Source organism: Sinocyclocheilus anshuiensis, unplaced genomic scaffold, assembly GCF_001515605.1.
Source record: "Sinocyclocheilus anshuiensis isolate Anshui unplaced genomic scaffold, SAMN03320099.WGS_v1.1 scaffold628, whole genome shotgun sequence".
NCBI lineage: Eukaryota > Metazoa > Chordata > Actinopteri > Cypriniformes > Cyprinidae > Sinocyclocheilus > Sinocyclocheilus anshuiensis.
The window spans coordinates 1,296,243-1,308,570 of record NW_015555750.1 but is presented as its reverse complement, the minus strand read 5'-3'; the positions used below and the strand labels follow the sequence as shown (position 1 = coordinate 1,308,570).

General features: G+C 38.1%; 1 long non-coding RNA gene across 1 annotated transcript in view; it reads right to left on the bottom strand.

Moving 5' to 3' along the window:
* Window positions 1-4,807: 4,807 nt before the first annotated feature.
* LOC107673673 (uncharacterized) overlaps window positions 4,808-12,328 on the bottom strand; it is a 28,733-nt gene continuing 21,212 nt past the window's right edge. Inside the window, exon 4 of the long non-coding RNA XR_001632427.1 lies at window positions 4,808-4,931. This is a non-coding gene — a long non-coding RNA (uncharacterized LOC107673673). The remainder of the gene's footprint in view (window positions 4,932-12,328) is intronic.

The window sequence follows — 12,328 nt, the reverse complement described above, 5'->3', positions numbered from 1 at the left end:
AATTAGTGCTCTGCATTTATCCCATCCAAAGTGCACACACACAGCAGTGAACACACACACGGAGAGCAGTTCATGCTTAGGCCTTGCTCAAGGGCACCTCAGTCGTGGTATTGAAGGTGGGAGAGAGCGCTGTACATTCACTCCCCCCACCTACAAACCCTGCCGGTATGATACTCAAACCCACAACCTTTGGGTTATGAGTCCGACTCTCTAACCATTAGGCCACGACTTCCCTTAAGACAGCGGTAGTACTATTAGGTAGTAATAGGTCACTTTCATTTTCAAGGGAAAATAGTTTTATCCAAGGCTAACTTTTGAATAAGAAATAAATGCATTCTTCTTGTTCTTGTTCAAATTTCATTTTTGTTCTTGCATTGGCCTTCTGTTGCTAAAGCACAAAGCACAAAATGTCTTATCATTACCTCATTGCTTTTACTGCAAATCATGGCTACTACAGATAGCATGGAATTAAAACGATTCATTTACGTTCCACAATTCTCCCTGATTTCCCTCTCTGAACACAGTGAAATTCCACAGCTTTGGTGGAATGTTCTCAGTGCCCCTTTGGAGCAGGGGCTTGTGTGGGAAGGAGGAGAGGAGGGACTCTAATAGCTAACAGTGGATTTACATTCTTTGTTGAACATAATGGGGGAGCCAGTGGGGCCGTGAGCCAGGAGGGAGCTGCCCCACTGCGATTCCTCCTGTGAAAACAGCAACCCCGTCACTCACCGCACAAGTACCTCATTATCATCCACAGTCAGTTGTAAGTAAATCACTCCAATGCGCTGCAGCAGAGGTAAGCTCCTCGACCGACATGTTCAATGCAAATCATACACACAAAAATTTCAACAGCAAAGGCTTCAGAGCGGGTAGGACATAATACAAAACATAAAACAAACACGTCTGGTTTCCAAGCAACAGAGCCACTCTGAACGAACCCTGAGGGAGGTTTTTCAATGTTTTGGGGTTCACCTCAAGGAGATTTCCTTGTGGTATTTGACTCCTCTGACCTCTCTCAAAAGGTCTGGATTTGCATACCTTGGGAAAGCAGGAATTTTCGCCCGAGGTTGGTTTAAAGTACCATGAAACTTGTTATATGTTGTACTGATTTATTGCGACATCTGTCTCTGTCATAGTGCCGTGAGTGTTGACCTAATGGCTCTTTCATAAATATGGCTCTCATTTGATGCGAGCCGTTGTTGTGATTTATTCATCTCATGGGCACTGCAAGTAAGTTTGTGTTACTGCTGCGCTGCTGTGCTACTGACCGAGTTTATAATAAACATCTCAAACATACGCTGCTTAATATTTTACAGGAGGGAGACAGTTTGAGTACTTTGTGCAAAAGAACAGGATGTCATCGTCTAATAGCTTCAAGTCGCCACTTTTTGATTGGGCTGTTATGATTGCCATTCTGAGAATCTACACACACACAAAAGATTACTTAAACTTTTTACATGAGTCATTTGGTATATTAAATGGTTCAAGATTTTAATTCACTGAATATGAGTCAAACAACTCCCATTTTAGCAAAACAAGTTCATATGTGTGGCCAGTGCGTTTTGGAAGTGTACAGTACAGGACAGAAATATGTTCACAGACATTTTGACATGCACAGCAGGTTTTGGGGAGAAAAAAAATTATAGGTTGAGGTGTCACACTATATGAAAGAAATGAAAAATGAGCATCCACATATTACAAATTTGATTAATAAAAGGAGGTAAAACTTTCATGACCTTTCAAGCTTGAAAAATGTCCTCTGTATCTCCTGTTGTGGTTCTGATTTAAAAACTGATGTTAAAATGGGTTTTGTGGGTCACCTCACATGAGACTAATATTGGTGATCAAATCATATACTTTTCTCTTTTTTTACATTAAGATGACATGCAAATTCATAACTGGACTCATTTGTGAAAGCAGAATTGTATTTCTATCCTGTTTATTTTATTATGTTTCGTGCTGTATATCTTGCAGGAAAATGTCCATATTTGACATCGAATTTGAACATCGAGTTTTGTTCCAAATGATAAAAGCAATGAGTTACTTTAGAATAACTTGCGTTATTTCAGTTGATATGAATGTGTTTTACTGTCTTACTGCCATTTTAACTCACTCATTGCAATTAGGCGAGCTGATCAATAAAACAGCTGCTGTTTATATTCTAGAATATAAAGTACATTTCTGTATGACTCTAAGTGCTAATAAATTGCATTGTGCCTCAAGAAATATTATAATAATAATAATTATATGTCTGAACTTGTGACAGTAGTGGAATATGACGCAGTGAGACGTCACACAACTAAATAACTTTTACTTGTTATCAAAAGTTATGGCAGCCTGTAATTTACATTTAGTAATATGACTTTTTTTTTATTCATCAGAATGTGACAGAGTGGATATGTAAGGCTTAATATTCACATACACTAGAAATGTTTAATTTTGAATTAAAATACTAAGGCTTGCTAAACATTTAGTAGCATATTGTTAGATGTGTTAGATGTGTACACTCTAAAAAATACTGGGTTATTTCAACCCAACGTTGGGTCAAATATGGACTAACCCAACTTTTGGGTTAAAACTTGAACCCAACAGCTGGGTTAGTCCATATTTGACCCAATGTTGGGTTGAAATAACCCAGCATTTTTTAGAGTGTATAAATGCTTGAGGCTCCTTTATCTACAAAGAAGAAATATTTCTTTAATGAATTTAAATGAACTAAAGTATTGTTCAACTCAATGCCACAGCCAGACTATGGGTAACAGCCACTCTGCTTTAGAAAGACTAAGAGATTAATTTGATGGATCTTTCAGCAGAGCACTTTAGTCTATAGCACCCTGACATAAGTCTCCTCCCTCCAGCCAAGTGTTCTTCGCACATTTCCTTTCATTTGCTGATTGAGGCCTTCCGCCTGCACTCAGTCACACTACCTGTCACACGTTCAATAATTGCCAGCCACACCGAACATTAGATCTGCTCTTTGCCTTAAATCTGAAAAAAAAAGGAACTCATTTGTATCACATTTTCTTTTGCTCGAACATCAGAGGGTGGCTGCACGCAGAGAGCAAATGCAAGCTTTGGAAGGCAGCTCCAAGCATGTCGAACAATTTGTCAAACGACGCTTGGATTTTTTGTTCTTTTCTTATCTAAAATAAAATTTCAGTTTCAAAAGTATGTGCAACATAACCAGCTTGTGGCCATTTCGCTCCTGATTTTCTGTGAGTGTGTGATGCACTCGCGTGCATACACATACACACGCACACCGCGGGGGTGTTCGCTGAATCGCTGAGTACCGAATTGAAATGCACTCAGTGGATTAGTGCTATTTGAGATAGGAGTGCCTCTCCGAGGGGCTGAATGTGCCACAGGAAAACTGACCTGCGCCCATCACGATTAAAGCCGCCCAGTTTGTTATGCAACAGCACTACAAGTGCAGTCAGACAACTCCTACAGCTGTTTCATGCAGGAGTCACGACTCAAATGTGTAGGCTCTCCATTACCTTTTGTCCGCTACCAGCGCTGATTTTTCACAGACTGCCGCTGCGACCCATTGTAGCCTTCCTCCACCCCCACACGCTGGATTGTGAGCCCCCGTTTTGGAGTGTTTCAAATGGAGATGGAGGTGGTGGGGTGACCCCTCGACAGAGTGTGGGAAGCCCGTTTGGGCACCGAAGGGCTGATTAAGCCTTCCACATCCCCTGTTGTGCTCCACTGTGATGTAACACCTTCTCCTAGACGAATGCGGTGCACAAAAGCTTCAGCAACTCTGATGGATATAATAGGAGAAACATTCAGTATGTGAGTGTTTGAGATGAGAAACCAAGGGTGATGAATAAATATGAAGCCAGCCTCCGTCGCTCAATTCATCCCCATCTGGATGGACCAGGAAAGCCACATACGAAGGCTCTCTAGTTCCATTCGTCTCTTTGTCTTTGTGTTCTGCGCCGATGGTCGAGTGTATGCTGGCGTCTATGTATGCATGCATGTGTGGGTGTTTGGTAATGTGATTCTGCGGCACCATTATCCTAACACTCCCTCTTACAGAGCCGAGCGAGACTACGGCGTCACCTGTCTAATGAGCCAAAAGGTTCAGTGGCATACATGAGTTGTCCTTGATGGTACCTCAAAATCTTATTAAAGTGAGAACTGAGAGAAGAAGAATTCAGCCTGAAAAAGCGCTTCCTTTACTAGTCTTTAATACAGGAATGTTATCGCATTCCGGAAAAAATTATTCCGGGTTCTTTCATCTATGGACGCCGTTCAAGTATCTTTATTTGGCCTGCATAGAAAATGCATTTGAAAAAAAGTCACCTGTTTTAAAATGACAATAATGCGGCCCTCAAAAATCAGCACAACTAAAACCACTAAAACTAAAATCCAGAATATTTAAATGTAGGGATGCACCGATATTAAAATTCGATACAGATTTTAATATAACAGAACTATTTTAATTTTATGGCTGAAGAACTCATAAATGGCAGATATCAAAATTCTATACAATCATTGTAAATGCTACAAGTAAATTTAGTCATCACAATGTTATAATGTATATTACAGTGTGAAAATGGGTATTCTTTTTGAAACTTGCTAAAGATAATACATTTGTGATAATACATTTAAAGATTAACTTCAGCTGAGAGTTAGATAATGACAATGGTCATGTAAAACATAGGAGAAATTAGCATGCACAATTAAATATCCGATACATTTAAAAATCCGTCATTTAGGCTCAGAACTGATGTTATACAGATATATCGTTCATCCCTATTTAGACAATGGTAGAATTACTCAAACTATTTATCCTCCCTTTTATCACATTGTTTTGCTTACTAGTTTCTTCCATTTCCAGCTGGTGCAAGGAGCTCATGAAGGGGATATGTCTGAAATATCAGTCTCACAGTGAACTGCTCTCTTGAAGTCAGCAGGCCAGGAAACTGCAACAAGATGCTCAAGTTCCTCTTAATTATTTTTAATGCTCTGTTTCATACCCCTTCAACAGTAGCTGCGTGCTTTTTTGTGCAACCCACTAACAACACACTTCCACACTCAAGGCATGTCTTATTATTAGAGAACAATATACTCGGAACAATAGCATCTTACTGATTACCACACAAAATAGTTTTGACCTATCCCTCACTTTATAAAAATGTATAGAAAATTAGTTTACAGTAATACACCAACATTGTAGCCTTTTGGCTACAATGGCATTTGGTTAAAGCATTTCTGTTAAAGCGCAAACTTTTGTATTTAAAAATGGTTTGTTATTTGAGCTGTAGAGACCTGTCAGATCGTCCGTACCTACTAACTGTGCTTACTATATAGTTATAGTCATACATCTCCTATGTCTCTCCTTGGTACATATTAACAAATACTAAATAACAGAAATTGTTGGCAAGGAATTCCTGCACACAAGTTTCATGACAACACGTTTTATGATTATACTTGCAAAACAGTCTTATAGTTGCACATTAAACATTTATTTGACGTGCTGCCCACTTCCCTGCAAGGATTCTATTGTAAGCACATTACTGTGAACATCCATTGTTTTACAAAATGAGGGACAAGACTTAATTACTGTAATCAACAGTATGCCACAGATGCTGTCTAAAGAGATTCAGTTGTAAATAATCCTGAATATCCCTTTAAATACATCAAGCTACCACCAGGAAGTGTCTCATGACTTTACAATCAATCAATCAATCAATCAATCAATGTTGAGTTGTGATGCTTTTTTCTTTGCACATTCTTGGGACATATAACTGGTGGCTCACAGGGACCCAGGGTCAACTAACCTGGATCATGTGAAGGCAAAAAATCCTAAAATAAAATGATTAAAAATAATATTATAACCAGCACATGAATTATTAGATAAACCAATGAACATTACCATTCTCTGCGCATAAGCATAAGTGTCAAAGTCCCCTGACAAATGCAGTTCTGTTGATAAATTTGGTTCCAGATACTAACATGGCAACACTAATTCTCAAAACAATCAGGCTACTGAGATTAACTTAACTTCATGTTCATGTTTATTAATTAATTACATTAATGGCTGCTTCCCCACCGAGCCAACAGTAGCAGTATTTAAGAGATAATGCAAAGGAATTAGGTTAGAGAACAATATCAGCATCTCTGTTAATCATCAACTGTTAACAGCAGGCTTTCAAGCATTCTGACCAGCAACCTGACAGCATCTCTATTCAACCCAGGTCTATTAAAGAAAAGATGTGTCTACCTGTATATCACTGGTATTTCACCGTGAACATATACTAAGACAGGAGCATGAACCAACAGGATTGTTATCATTTTTGTACCGTTTGCCTTGAATGAACTTGTAGGTTGGTATGTCTTAGTCACACATGCTTAAGGGGCTGGAAGATTCACTGAGTGACAGTGAAAGGGAACAATAAGACCTTAAGAAAGCAAGACTAAACCTAAACCAAATATACATGTGCATACACTTATATGTAACTGATTCTACAAGAAAACAAGGTTTTAGAGGGCAGTGTTTAAAGTAATAATTCACCCCAAAAATTAAAATTGGCTGAAAATGTACTTATCCTTAGGCCATCCAATACTGTTTGTTTCTTCACTGGAGCAGATTTGGAGAAAATTAGCATTACATCACTAGCTCATCAATAGATCCTCTGCAGTGAATGGGTGCCATCAGAATGTGAGTTCTGAAACATCTGATAAAAACATAACAGTAATCCACAAATAATCCACACAACTCTAGTCCATCAATTAACGTCTTGTGAAGTGAAAAGCTGTGTGTTTGTATTAAACAAATCCGTGTTTTTAACTTTAAACCATTGCTTCCGGTTAAAATATGATTCCTCCATCCATAATATTGCTTTCTCCACTGAAAAAGCAGTGTCATCTGAAACAGGAGAGAAATATGCACAGATCCAGCACCGTTTACAAGCTAAAAGAGTTCAAAACAGTTCTAAATAAATATGTTGGTGGATTTTGATGTGAGATGGGAGGATGGAATTTTTAACTAGCGGAAATATTATCATGTGTTATGGACTTGTATTTTGGCCAGAAGTGCCAATTTAAAGTTAAAACCTCTTAATGATGGATTTGTTTCTTACAAACTTGCAGCTATTCAATTCCCAAGATGTTAATTGATGGACTTGAGTGGTGTGGATTACTGTGATGTTTTTATCAGCAGTTTGGACTCTCATTCTGATGGCACCCATTCACTGCAGAAGATCTATTGGTGAGCAAATGATGTAATGCTAAATTTCTCCAAATCTGATGAAGAAACAAACTCATCTTCAAGCATTCAAGCTTGAAGATGAGTTCTTGGATGGCCTGAGGGTGATTACTTTTTCAGCAAATGTTCATTTTTGGGTGAACTATTCCTTTAAATTAATTGTAATATTGTACAAATATTTTTGTTTTACAGTGATACTTCTTTATTGCCTTAACAATTTATATTCTCAGCTCATCTTCACACAGAGATCACCAAGTTCAAACAAGATCAAGCTGGGGGGCCAGTCTGGAGACAGCACCTTTAGATCAGGTGCCTCTGAGGTGATTCACTATGGGTCAAGTAGAACCTTAAATAAAAGCATTCTGGAGCCTAACGTAGACAACTCTGCCCTGCACACGGTTGTACACACATCGCTTCCCACATAAATTACACAAAGGCACGATCACCCTCTCACTTCCTCTGTTTACCCAGTGCTTAGTGATGAATGACCATTAGTCTGCTTCCTTTCAAAGGCCCTGCGGGGAACTTTGCCGATCAGGGTCAGAGGAGTTTGACACGTTATCGGATCAGTGCTCCCGAGTCCTGAAAGTGATGATCTACCTTCACTCTTCACACAGACACTGAATCCGCGCAACACAATGCATTAATGCAATATAATGTGCATATAAAATGTTTTCAGTTGTATATATTGGGCACTAACCACAAATTTTAGGTTACGATTATAGCTTATCCAACAGTTCTCTCAATAATAAACATGTCACTTGTGCCTCCAAAACTTGTATTCCTTGAAAGTGCCACACATAATATTTACATTAAAATAATTTTTAAAAATACAGGTGCATTAGTCCATCAGTGAATTTAGTTGCCTGGACTACGGACATTTGGATGTAACTTGGCAAAGAATGAGAGAGAATGAGAGAGCGAGTTAGAGAGGCATCATCTCTCTGCCTCTTCACCAGCTGCTTAGTGGAGCCTGGCTCTCCTCTCCAGGACTTGGAGAAGTGGGCTGCATTGGCGCAGATAGGCTGAGGAGGGTCAGGGGGGTCCTCTCCAGGGACAGCTGTGGGGGGTGGGGGCTGTGGAGTGGGCTAGAGTGCTTGAAGCAAGGTGGGAAGTTCAACTGCAGAAAGTAATTCCACCGAGACAAGCATAAAAAACAAAGAGACAATAGATTTGTCTTTTTTTGCACTTTCTCTCTCATTACTGTCTATCTCTTTCTCTCACTCCTTTTTTCAGGAGTCAACATGTTAATATAAACCTTAAGTGCAATGACAGTAAACAGATTGGGCTTGCAATGGATGAGACTCAACTCAAGAGATTCCCCCTGGACTTCTTAATTAATTAGTGGAAGTTAATGAATGTGTGATAAAAATATTAGACTTAAAGGTGGAGTTTGAATGGCGTTGGGGTCACAGAAGTGAGGAAAACGACTGCTTGTATATCTTCACACTGTGATTCACAAAATTAAATAAACAGCCACCAAAATTTTCATTAAAACCTTAATTTTTCACTCGAAAGGATAGTTGAAAAAAGGACAGGCAATGATAAGTAGAGTGGCGAACAGGATCAGAAAATGTTGCAAGCCAAATTAGAACTCACATCGCCCACATAAAACCATTATGTTAAAGCTCCAACCATTCTCACTGTCTGAGGTTTTTGTAACTTCAGCTAATGTTTCTAGTGCAGCTCTTGCCACTATTCTTATTCTAACATACAGTACCATTCAAAAAATAAACAAATTATTCAATTTGATCAACAGTAAAAACATTTAAATTTCTTTTAAATAAATGCTATTCTTTTGCTATTCTCGATCGTATTCATCAAAAAAAAAAAGAATCCTAAAAAAAATGTATCACAGTTTTCACAAAAATGTTAAGAGACACAACCATTTCAACATTGATAATTATCAGAAATGTTTCTTAAACACTAAATCAGCATATTAGAATGATTTCTGAAGTTTTAAGTTAAACTGAACACTGGAGTAATGGCTGCTGAAAATTCAGCTTTGCCACCACAGAAATAAATTTAACTTTAAAATATATTCAAATAGAAAAGAGTTGTTGTTGTTGTTTTGTTTTGTTTTTTTACAATATCACAGTTTGTACTGTATTTTTGATGAAATAAATGCAGCCTTGGTAAACAAACTTCTTTCAAAAAAATAAAAATTAATTATAGACCCCAAAGTTTTGAACGGTACTGTATATCAAATTTATAATAATAGTAATAATAAAAGAAGAAGAAGAAGAAGAAGAAGAAGAACAGCTGGCACATATCTTGTTAAATGGGACATTGGATGAAATGAAAGCGGGTTGCTGTGAACAGAGATGTTTTTGACCAGGTAAAAAGGGTGTTGTTTTACATGACCATTGAGCAATTTTTACCAAAGAATGTTACAGACGATTTATGAAAACTCTAAAGAATCATATCAACTTTTGGAAAATGGGCATGATGTCCCTTTTAAGAGACACATCGGAAACAAGCTCTGACATACTCATAAAATGAAATTTAGATCTTAAATGCCCCATAAATTATGGATTATAAGCTTAATGGTTCTCAGGGTTATTTGAGCTGTCTATATAAAAAAAAAACTGTGTGAACTTCGGATGAGAGTACTGGAGACTCATACAGTGGGACATAAATTAGTTGACGACAGGGTCTTTCTCTGGTGAACCCCGGTGGTCCTGTTCAGTCTGTGGACGGTCAAGTCATTTCATGACCCATGTCATCCCGTCACCTGTATGATTTTGACTTTTCTGGGCAAAGCTTAAGACAATTTGAGTAATTTAAATCTTGAAAAAGACAGACTGAACTCAAATGCTGAAGGAACATGATATCATATGTTTTCTATGATACTGGACAGCATTTGACGGTTGGGGGGAAAAAATCATCTCCAAAGTAACAGCTGAACCTCAGCGTGAAAAACCAGAAAGAAAGAAAAGATCCCCCATGAGGAGAGATGGTTTGCACTTCCTACAGTGGGTAAAAAGGGCTTTCCTTTTTCTAAAAGATCCTGCTAATTTGTCTTGGAGGATTATATAGACATGGCAGAGTGCTGACAGACGTTTTTCGCCTGCATACCGATTGCTTTCTCCTCGTTCTTGGCCTTGATGACGGGAGGTCTGTCGGCGGGAGGTTACCAGGCTGTGATAAACGCGGCCTCCTGTCAGTTCAGTCATTCAATAACAGCAAATCCAGAGCACATGTACACCTGCGCAACCTGAGACGAGGCATCAAACTCGGCCGCATGTTCTGTCTTATTGCATTCCAGTGGGAATGAGAGGCTTTGTCCAGCTAAGGAGGGACACTCGTTTACAACATAGCTGAAGGCAGCGGCTGGCGAGGAGCATCACAGACGCAGATTGCTTCATTACAGTAGGACTGAACCTTGAATGTCTAATTTTCTAAAAAATGCCACTGGTTGTGGACATTAATGTTTAAAATTACATGCAAGCATCAGTCAAGGCACAAGGGGGAAAAGTCCAAGTCTCTCCCGGCATGTTAAAATACATCAATGCCGTTGACATTCTAAATTCTGGGGGCAACATGTAGCAACAAAGAACACCTGGGTGAATCATACAGACAGAAATTGGTCTGACATTTCACAATGATGAGCTAACAGCTCTTGATAAGTGAAAAGCTTTTGCATACATTAGCGCTCGTGTCAACCCTTCCTACTTCAGACACCGCATAGGGCCATGAGTCACATCGAGACACTGATGAGAGTCTGCTTCAATAATGTTTGGAGGTCAGACCATGATGACCATTTTCTACTGTTTACTAAAGGCCACCAACTTCTGTCTGGCGTTGCAGCCTGCATCAAAATCACTTTTTGAGCATTGGATGTATTGTTGTTCTTCAAAAAAAGGAGATATTTATTGCTCTTAACTAAAAAAAGAGAGAAAGAGAATAAAGAGAAATAAAAATTGATCCCATTTACTTTATGCACTTTCCTGGTGAAAAATTAATTGGTGCACATTAAAAAATGTTGTCTTCATAACCTTTAAACAAAATGTAATAATTTTCTTTTTCTTTGAGACAACTTTCGTTTTCTGTTGACGTCACTTTAACTGCTGTAGCCTTTTTATATTTTATTAATATAGAAGAGCATTAAATTGACATTAAAGTGACAATAAAGACATTTATAATTTTACAAAAAGGTTTCTATTTCAAATAAATGCTGTTTTTTCTTTTTATTCATTAATGAATCATACAAGAAATATCATGGTTTCCACAAAAATACTGAGTAGCACTGTGACACTAAAGAGTGGAGTAATGACTGCAGGAAATTTCAGTTTGTCATCACGGGAATAAATTACATTTTAAAATTTAATCACAGTTGAAAAATATTATGTCAAATTGTAATAATATTTCACAATGTTTTTTTAATCAAATAATGCAGCCTTAAGCATAACACTATTCTTTCAAAAACGCCCGAAATGCCTATTTTTTACAATCCAATCAACTATACAGATGGATAAAATCAAGCTTGTCCTATTGTACATTTTCTTTCATTGAACATCCTGTTTCATTTAAGAAACAAAACAGGCTATGGGGCAAACAGGGTTGCAAATGAGTCTTTATACTCACTGTAATACCAGCATATGTGCCATAAGGATTTTATCAAGGTATGCACTGTTTAAATTAGCATGTGCATTTCCTGGGACTCAAACCTCTACTACCTGTTGAGCTACAGAAAATTCAACTAAAACTGTGTTTAACAGATGTATTTATCATACATTGTTTATATCATAGAAATATTCTTCTGCATTTTACAAAATATTGTTTAAGACTACAAAACACAGGGGGAAAAAACATTTAACCTAAAATCCCCATTTTATGGAAAATATGATTAAACAAACTGAGTGACAGACACAGTAGGCATGTTTCCTTTCAGCATTGTCCTCAGCGGTCAGACCTCACATCAGTTCAGCCCCAGACATTTTTCCCATCACTCACTCACAATTCAAAAACTGAAAGAGCTCATCTCTGGACATCCCAGAGTGGCCCCAGAGAAGTAGTTCATCATGTCTCATCTGCACCATGTGGGTGAAGGGACAGAACAGACAATATCTCTTTCCTGGAAACTAAGACTCTATTGATGTCACACTTCTG